Source organism: Molossus molossus, unplaced genomic scaffold, assembly GCF_014108415.1.
Source record: "Molossus molossus isolate mMolMol1 unplaced genomic scaffold, mMolMol1.p scaffold_m16_p_16, whole genome shotgun sequence".
Taxonomy (NCBI): Eukaryota; Metazoa; Chordata; class Mammalia; order Chiroptera; family Molossidae; genus Molossus; species Molossus molossus.
The window spans coordinates 34,808,250-34,818,606 of NW_023425351.1; the positions used below are offsets into that span (position 1 = coordinate 34,808,250).

Here is a 10,357-nt window from a genome sequence, read left to right on the forward strand (position 1 = left end):
CGTGCTGGATGAGAACTCAACCCAGTTCTCGGTGAGATTCAAGAGACTCCAGTGAGATGCTGGAGCCTCAGAAGATGCTTTTCAAAGAAGTCCATAGCATGTGACTCCCACAGAGACCCAATGGGGAAAAGCAGAGTCAGGCCTGGGCAATGAATGGCTTGTCAATCACCCATTAGGATAAAAGAGAACCTCACATAATGTTTTCTTTCATCTCCAGAAATTTTTATAAAAATCAATGAGAGTACTATTTGAACTTTTAAAAATATTTTTGGTCAATCTTACATTTTAAAGAAGGGCTTATGTCCTTAATGCTTCTGGAAAGAATCCATGAATTGAGTCTTATACCAAACTAACTGAGCATGAAAGGATGAAGGCGTGTGTGTGTGTTCAGGCATCTTGGTCACTCTCAATCCTGAGTCTGCACAATTAAGAATTCTTATTGAAAGAGAAGAAAGAGGGGAAATGTCCCTGAGTATTGTCATGATCGCCTCCACTATGTTGTGGGAGAGAAAAACCAGAAGCAGTATGAGGATGTGGTCATAGGTGAGGGAGGCTCGGCATAGCTCACATATTCAAGCAGGCAGAGTGGGAGGCAAACACAGCCAGTGTGTTAGAGCAGAGACAGAAACTGGATTCACGGAGGGAAGAGAATAGCGATCCAACACGCTCCTTGACTCCAGCGATGATCGTCATTTAAAAAGGATATTAAGATTGAATTAGGCAGGCTCTAGTCAATACAGAAACTTTAAATCCTTAAAAAAAATAAATCTACAATTATATAAAGAGAATGGATTTTCTTCAAGCATAATACTAATATATACGGAGAGCTCACTGTGGGGCAGTCACTGTGCTAAGGGCTTAATATGCATTTTTTCATGTAATCTTCAATAATCTTCAACAATTCCAGGATCCAGGTACTATTATTATATCCATTTACCAAAGAGAAAATTAAGCTAACTTTCCAACTGTGACATTTAGAAACGGTGAACACAATTTTTAAAAATTCCTCAAGGCGTCAGATTAAAAGGTAAAAGAAAAAAAAAATAAAGGTCTAGGATTTGGGCACAAAAGGATAACCCAGAGAAACAGGCCCAATATGGGGGCTGCTGCTCCTATAGGCAGCTATGAATTCTGCGAGAGGCAGGAGAGAGACCTAAGTGTGAGAACACTTATGATGGTGTCCCAGGTTTTGGGGACAATGACGAAGAGCCTGGTTAATCATCACATGTTGGTTTGGGACCTTGAAGGGCTGCAACAGGGAAGCAAAGGGGAACTGCATGTAGACCTGTGCTCGTACCCAGTCGACTTTGCAATCGGGGCAGTTAGCGAGCTGGCCAGTCAGAGATAGACACTGCCTCCCTCCAGAGAAGATCGTGTCACCCTAGGTCCAAGTTTATGTCTACAGTTTTCATACACATTGTTAATAAGAAATAAATAGAACAAAAGGGACCAGAAAATATGCTCAAAAAACAAACAAAAAAACCAAAATCCACAAAACAATAAACAGCAGAAATAGATCATTAACAGCAGATATTAATAAAAAAACAAGCATATTATAGAATATATCATCAAAACCAAAAGTTTTTGTAAAGACTAGTAAAGTTGACAAACTCTTAGCAAGATGGATTTAAACATAGAAAAGGCAAAGTTATTGATTGCAGAAGCAAAAAAGGTATATCAATGTGTCTTATAGCTATTAAAAAGATCACAAGAAAACGTCATGAACTACTTCATACTTCATGCCAATAAATTAAAAAATTTTAAAGAACTTCTAAATTCCTTAGAAAATGCAATTTATTAAAAATAGTATAAGAAGGGAAAAATGAATATTTTCAAACTATCACCATTGAAACTATAATTAACCATTTTCCCACAAAGCTACTCCAGGCCTCTAGGCACCAATAAATTCTTATAAATTTTTAGGGGAAAAAAAGTAACACCAATCTTACACAAAATCTTCCAAAAAACAGAGAAAAGAGGTACTAATTTCCAGCCTGCTTCTCCCAAGGACTTAGCACGTGCCTGTCTTTCTTTCTGGAATGGCTAGCCCTCCCACATGGTTAACCCCTAAATCTCAGCTCAGTCATATTTTCTTACTTCCGGGGTGACATCCTTTAGATTTCAGCTCAATCATCATTATTAACCTTTCCTAATATGTCATCACTTAGCAGTTACTACAATGGCAATTTTTATTAATATTGGATACTAGTTAACTAATATGTATGTCACCCATTGAAGTCCTGATTCCATGTGATTTTATCCATGTAGCATCCCAAATATATAGCACCATCATGTACATAATAGTAAGCAATGAACATTTGTTGACTGATGCTGAATAAAGAAAATATAGCATTTTCTACTTATGAGGTTGATTGTTTGCATTAAACTAGGTCATAAGTATTATGAAATCATCTACTGTGAGTGCTATGATCAATAATATTATTCTCCTGAACTCCGTCTCCTTGCCTTCCCTGCCTTCCTTTCCTTCCCTGCTTACACTGTGCTGGGAGTCCTGCCTAAGTGTGAACATGGGTACAGCACTCGTTCCTTCATTTGCTCTTTACTGCAGTCAGTAAGGAAGCAGAGGGTTCTTTCCACATTCAGAATGACTTGATCTTAACATGACACTAGGAAAGTCACATAAGGTAGTTCCAATATGCATTGTACACAGTCACTCTTGTACGCAGACAGTTACTGAATGCAGACTGATAGAACAAGGGTAGCACTGGCAACAACATGGTGAGAATCACGGTGATGGTTCCTACCCTCATGGGCCTTACACTCTCATTAGGAAGACAGACTTTCAACAACATCCAGAGACATGTTAGAATGCTCCATTATTATGCTCCATCATTTGCAGATGGCGGTAATGAGAATACCATTAAAGAGCCAATTAATCATTACTACTTAGGAGGACACGTTGCAGAATTTCTCAGATGCTCTGAGGTCCCTCCCGAACACCTATTTGACAGAAGGTGACTCCAGGCTTTCGAACCTCCTCTTCTATGTTTCAAATAAATGTTTTCTTCCTGTTCGACAATGCTGAGATTAAACTTACTTTCTTAACACCAACAGTGTCTTGTTAGCCCGGAGGCTACCTGATCTTTTCCTCACTGTAGTGACAGTCGCATCTGTGCTGCTCAAAGGCAGCAAATGGCTCTTCTTTTGTTAAATGACAAGAAGGGAGGGAAGAAGTGGTTTGTGATTCCTCCAAACAATGCAGTTGGCTTTCTTTTTACTGGACTTGAGCATGCATAGCCTCTTCTCCAAAGTCTAGTCTAAGGTTTCACATCATTATTCCTAATAGGACACCTGAGAATTGAAGTACTCATTCACATGGGAGGAAATAGAAGATGGGATTTCTGCATTTCAGTTTCTTTCTCTAATCATTATAGCACAACCTGGGCAGGTCAAGGTTGGTTTTTAAAAATTTTTTAATTTGCATTTCCTCTTAGAGAGAAAGTGATATTAAAGTCATGAAAGTAGGCTGTACTTTTCAGGCATAAGTTGCTGTAGAAAATACTTTTTAGGACTCAGCTACCTGCTCCCTTACAGCTGATGGGAGAAAATAATTCATTTAAAACATTCACTTGTAAAGCATAGTGAAAAGTGTGTGTGTATAGTTTTATTTCATACGAAACAAATACAGAGTGGAGCAAAAGGAGGCTTACAGTTGTGACTACTCAAAACACAAAGTTTATTCTTGTATTATTATGTATTAATGATTGCATTATTTTTCATAAGAACAACAGTAAACCTACTTTTGCCCCACCTTGCATAAACATAAAAATTCAGGTGATTTTCTGATCCAGGTAGCCTACTTTGTTTTCTACATTTTTTCCCCTTTATTGTCTTACACATTTTTTTGATAACTGAGATGGTATGAAGACTTTGAGAGCAAGTGTAATTGACATCTCTCACTTTGTGAATATGCTTTGCAATTTATGTATCAAAGGTACTATTTTTGATCAGCATCTACTGAAATCGAAACTCTACTTTCAAAGAAAACCAGAATCAATTTCTCTGCTCATTTTCCTCAAAGCCTTTTTCTAACTGAGTTGCTTCCAGACCCTGCTTAAAGCTCGCCTCCACTGAGTCTTCTCTGTTCCCTCTTGTTCTGCCCACTGTTAAGTGTGCATGCCCTGTTTACATTGTTCCTACTCTGTGCATTGAATCCCCTTATAATCTGCAGGGGCTGTGGGAAAGATGAGAAGAGGAGGGGTTTCCTGTGTAGGTCCATTGCATAAGGTCGTTAACCTTCCCCACAACACTGTGAACGAGATTTCTCCATTTTGCAAAGGAGAAACGTTTAGTGGTTAAGCAGCTCATTTCATGCTCACTCAGCTGTCAGTGGCCGGAGGATTCAAGTTCATTTCACCAAGGCGGGTCTCTGGAGGACTGTCGACTCCGTTTTATTTTGGGGCTGCTGGATAGATAGCTCCTCCCCTCTTATCCCTCCCCCCAAATTACACAGCATCTATATATCAAACTTCAAAGTGGACAGGCTATATTTTCTCCCAAATGTTCAAAAAGAAACCTTTAGAACCTATAACTTGGGGATTAGACTATGCCCTGACACTTTATCCTAATTTTACATCTATTTTTAGTTATCACCTTTGGAATAGTCAGTTGTCTTTTGACCGCCAGTGAAGAAAAATATGTCCATTTGTGCTTATTGCATTTTTGTGCAAAAAATATAGAAATTAGATACACTAAGAATGTTCAAAAATTATTTTTGTCAGTGAGTTACTAAGTAGCATTGAGTAGCAAAAAAAAGAAATCTGGTCAATTATGTTTGATAATAATATTAATCATGGTTTTAATATGATTGATCTTTGAATAATTAATGTTTTCCTACAAACATTAGTGTGCATTTAAAATAGAATATTTTACTACTAAGTTATTCAGAACAAAAATTTTCAAAAATAAAATATATTTTCCTATGTGGCTCCTAAAAACTATTCTCACTTCCTTTTTTCAAACTTATTGGAAAGTGAATAAATTATGACTTTTATTGCTCAACTTACTATAATGGAAAGTTCTGTTATTTCCAATACAAGTTGATAAAAATGACATTATCATTTACTTATAGAGAGATAATAGTAAATCTAATACAACGTGATAAATGTGACCTGTTATCATTTATTCACAGATAGATAATGACTTTTGAAGGCAAGTCAGATATGCCAAGAGGCTGATCTTCTAAAAGTTCATAATAAAGACTGAGTCTAGCATAAACTTTAATGAATTTTTTTTCTTACAGACAATTTGATATGATTTGACTGAGAATAAAAATAAAGGTGGTGGGTTTTGTGATACCTTTGATACTTGCAACATCAGAAGGCACTTTAAAACTCCGCGTCTAACTCATTTCCTGTGTTCTAACACCCAACACAGCATTGAACAGACAGTGGTGGCTGAGTCAGAACTTTCTGAATGAATGATATCCTCAAGAGTAGTAAGGTTGGTGCCACCTACTAAGGACCCAATATCAGGATTTGGTTTCTCATTTGGGCTCTTTGTACTTTGAGCTGCCACATTTATGAGAAGAGAAATAAGTTTAGAAAATACAGAACTGCATTATTCTTTTCTTAATTATGCCTCTGTAAAGCCAAAGACTTAAATGAATATCTAGTGCTTTTTAAAGTCATATATTCTCCCTGATGGTTGTGGGACACACCTCCATCCCTGCTCTGAGATTGGACAGTTGCTAAGCATCTGTCCTCTAATTAAGAAGGTGTTGGTTGGTCCGTGGTTCCTTTTTGTACAGGACACTACCTTGGGGGGTTGAAAGCCTCTTTCATTTATTTCCATGCTGATCTTGATTATTTCTTCCAGCTACTTACTCTGGACTTTTCTTGCTGTTCTCTTTCTAATTCTTTAAGTTGTAGAGTCAGATAGTTTATTACAAATAGTTTTTGTTTCTTGAAGTAGGCCTGCAGTGCTGTGAACTTCTCTCTAAAGATTGCTTTTGCAGTGTCCTATTGATTTTGTGTTGTTGTGTATTCATTTTCATTTGTTTCCAGGAACTTTTTGTTTTCTTCCTTGATCTCATTGGTAACCCATTCATTGTTTAATAACATTATTCAGCCTCCATGTGTTTAAATGTTTTTGAGTGTTTTTATTGTAACTGATTTCTAATTTCATGCCACTGTGGTCTGAGAAGATGCCCAATATGGTTTCAATCTTCTTGAATGTGTAGAGACATAGTTTGTGTCCTAAGATGTGGTCTATCTTTGAGAATGTCCAACGTACACTTGAGAAGAATGTATATTCTGTAGCTTTGGGGTGAAATGTTCTGTAAATATCAATTAAATCCATCTGATCTAGTGCATCACTTAGAGTCTTTGTTTCCTTATTTTTGTTTTGTTTTGTTAATTTTTTGACTAGAAGATCAATTCAGTGATATCAGTGGGGTGTTAAAGTCCCCTATTATGATTGTATTGCTGTCAATCTCTTCCTTGAAGCCCTCCAGAAATTTTAAAATATATTTTGGTGCTCCTATGGTGGGTGCATATATGTTTACCAGGGATATATTCTCTTGCTGAATCGATCCTTTTCATATTATGTAGTGACCTTCTTTGTCTCTTGTTATGGCCTTCATTTGAAGTCTATTTTATCTGATATGAGTATTGCTACCCCAGCTTGTTTTTTGTTTCCATTTGCATGGAAAAAATTTTTCATCCCTTCATTTTCATCCTGTGTGAATCTTTAATTCTGAAGTGGGTCTCTCATCGCTTCTCGGCCTTTTGGCTAAGATCAAGTGTAGTATCTGAAGTGGGTCTCTTGTAGATAGCATATATATGTGTCATATATTCTTATCCAACCAGCTACCCTATATCTTTTGATTGGAGCATTTAACATTTAAGGTTATTATTGATAAGCACTTATTTATTGCCATTTTTATTCATTATGCCTATGTTTCTCTATATTTCTTCTTATATTACAGCAGTCCCTTTAACATTTCTTACAATATTGGTTTGGTGGTAATAAATTCCTTTAGTCTTTTTTTTTGTTTTGTTTAAATCTGGGAAGCTTTTTATTCCACCTTCTATTTTGAATGATAGTCTTGATGGATAGAGTAGTCTTGGTTTCACATCCTTGTTTTTCATTACCTTCGAATACTTCATGCCATTTCCTTCTGGCCTGTATTGTTTTGGTTGAGAAATCAGCTGACAGCCTATGGAAGCTCTTTTGTAGGTAACCCATTGCTTTTCTCTTGCTGCTTTTAAGATTCTCTCTGTGTCTTTAATTTTTGGCATTTTAATTATGATGTGTCTTGGCACAGGCCTCTTTGGGTTGTTCTTGCTTGGGACTCTTTGTGCTTCCTGAACTCATGTGACTTCTTCTTTCACCAAGTTAGAAAAGTTTTCTGCCACTATTCCTTCAAACAGATTCTCTAGCCCTTGCTCACATTTTATTCTGACACTTCTACGATGTGGGTGTTGTTACATTTTCTGTTGTCTCACAGCTCTCTTAAACTGTCCTCCTGTTTTTTTAATCGTTTTTTTCTTTTTGGTTCTCTGATTGCATGATTTTTTTCTACCCTGTCCTCTAATTCACTGATCTGATCCTTGGCTTCCTCTAACCTGTTGTTTATTCCTTCCAGTGTATTCTTAATTTCTGCTGTCATTCTTCATTTTGATTGGATGCTTTTCATTTACAGATGGTGTTTTTAATTGTTTCTGTATCTTTATGCTGTTGAAAATTCTTCTAATCGTTACTTTGAACTCTACATTTGATAAATTTCTTATCTCCTTCATTTAACCCTTCTTCTGGAGAATTCTTTTGTTCTTTTATTTGGGGTTTGTTTTTTTTGTTTCAGCATTTTGGCTAACTCTTTGGGTTTGTTTCTATATATTAAGTAGATCTGCTATGACTCCCAGTCTGTGTTGGGTGGTCTTATGTTGTATGTGACCTGTGGGAACCAGTGGCTCAGTCTCCCTGATTACCAGACCTGGATACTGTAATAATGTCCCTTGTATACTTTGTGTGGGCCCCTATGTTGTAATGGAGCCTTGATTACTATTGGCCTGTTCATGTGTGGGCTTGACCCTCTGGCTAGCTGACAGTGATGTTCAACCCCCAACACAGTGAACAGGCTGCTGTGCAGCTGCTTGTCATGTGAAGTGCAATTCACCTTAGCAGGGTTTGAAGCTTGCAAAATCTCCTTGTGGATATTAATGATCCAGTGGCTCCCTCTGCTGGGGTTGGATGTATATAAAATGAACCAAGCTGAACACCAAGGTCTCAGTTTACTCTCCTGTGACAGAGTCATGGGCCAGGCAAAGACTCACAGCACCCAGAGATCTGCCTCTGCCTGAAAGCTGACTGTTAAGTCCCAGTAACTTAATGAGCCTCAAGCTGTAGTCCTCAGCTAGACATAAACTCCACCTGACTGGTAGGGTGAAACAATTTCCAATGGGTGGGGCAATTGCTCACCCCCTGGGCTAGAGCTGTTTTATTGGAAAACTCTGCCTGAGAAAGATAGCTTTCACAGTGTGGACTAATGATTTAGCACATGGATCCAGACAGTGGCCTTCATAGTTTTCTCTCAAGTCTCCACACACAACTCTAGTCCACTCTGAACTCCTTTTTTCAGAGGCCAAAGTGAATGGCTGGCAATGAAATTTAGTGTGTTGGCCTTTAAGAGAGTGTCTGTGTTTCCAGCCATCTCTTCCTGCTGGATAAAACTGCTGGTGCTTTTCACAGCCAGGTGTTATGTGGGTACCTTTCCCAGTTCTGTTACTCTGAGCTGGGGAGCCCAGATGTCTCAGTAGAACATCCCACAGCTGAGATATTCCTCTGGAACTTCAGTTGCTGCCTGTGGAAGCCCAGCCAGCCCTCCTGAATCTCTGTGCTTCCTACCAGACTTGATGTGGTCTCCTCTTTATGTCCTTGGTTATAAGGGTTCTCTCCAGCTACTCTTCAATTGGTTATTCAGGATCATTTTTTTCTATGTTTTAGTTGTAAGCCCAGTTTGGTCCTGGGAGGCAAGTGTAGCTTCCATTCAATCTGCCACTATTTTGGAATTCCCTCAAGGTATTCTTTTTGAAAGGAGCCTGAGAGATTTGAGATATAATTCTAAGGTTAGTTGCCCAATCCCTCCTTTTAGAGCAGGAAAGGGGAAACTTTTATCTGCCAAGGGCCACTTGGAAATTTATATCATCATTTGCAGGGCATACAAAATTATCAACTTAAAAATGAGCCTGCTATATTTGGTCAAACATTTAATTAACTCTCTCCTAAAGTGATGGCTGAAACTGCTTCTCTTTGGTAAGATGTGTGATGTTAGCTGGTATTGGTGATGTTGCTACTTGCAACTGCTTTTCCAAGTTTGCATCAGTCAGTCTGGAGCACAGTCAATTTTTTGCAATGCTAAATTTTGTAAAGAACTGCTTACAGCAGTAAGTTGTTCCGAATTCAGGTGCATATTTCAATACATGTCTCCTCAAAGTGGGAAATTCATCATTGCTTATGTAACGTTCATAGAACTCAAGAAGGAGGAGGTTGTTGTACTTAGCTTTCAGCTCACCATTGCTTTGCAACCGAATAATTTGGTGTTGTAGGTTATCAGGCACATCAGGTGGTTCCACATTGAATGGTGTAGCAAAAATGCTCAATTCCATTTGTTTACTTTTCATGTTTTTGAATTTTTCATTAAATGCCTCAGTTAGTTTTACACATTCACCAGCATATTCAAGTGTTGTGAAAGGCTTTTGTCCTTTCAGAGTGGGAAAATGCATCATGTTATTCCTTTTGAGTTACACTTTCCACAGCTTTAATTTAGCTTCAAATAATTTCACATTTCAAAGCAGGGAGCGGAGAAGCCTGGTTGAGGCCCTGCAGCTTGATGTTCTGCTGAGAGGTAGTTGGTAATGTCCCCATAAATGCTAAGTCACACAGCCACTTGCTATCATTGAGCCCCTGACAGATTTTCCTTTCATCTCAGTTGCACTTTCCTTTCATTTCCTTTCAACTGCTTTACTTTATCCTGAAGTTTGTAAAACCTCATGAGCATATTCTTATGACTCAGCCACCATACTTCACAGTGATAAACAAGATCACCATACTCGGAGTCAAGATCATTCAGTAACTCCTTAAATTGACGGCTGTTAAACCCGCTGCTGTTGACAAAATGTATGCATGACACTACGAATGACATCACATTGTTGAGCCCCAATGACTGTGCACAGAGACTTTCTAGGTGTATGATGCAGTGGCATATAATTAAATCACTTGGATCAAGACTGAGACGATCCAGTTCTTTCTTGAAAAATGCAATTAATTGGTTTTGCAAGCCAGCCATGGCTGGAGCTCCATCAGTAGTGAGGCCACTTAACTTTTCAAATGTTAG

The 10,357-nt window shown here is 38.1% G+C and overlaps 1 pseudogene; it reads left to right on the plus strand.

The window, feature by feature from the left end:
- The first annotated feature begins 6,733 nt into the window (after window positions 1–6,733).
- LOC118631937 lies at window positions 6,734–6,839 on the plus strand (annotated as a pseudogene).
- The last annotated feature ends 3,518 nt before the right edge of the window (window positions 6,840–10,357 follow it).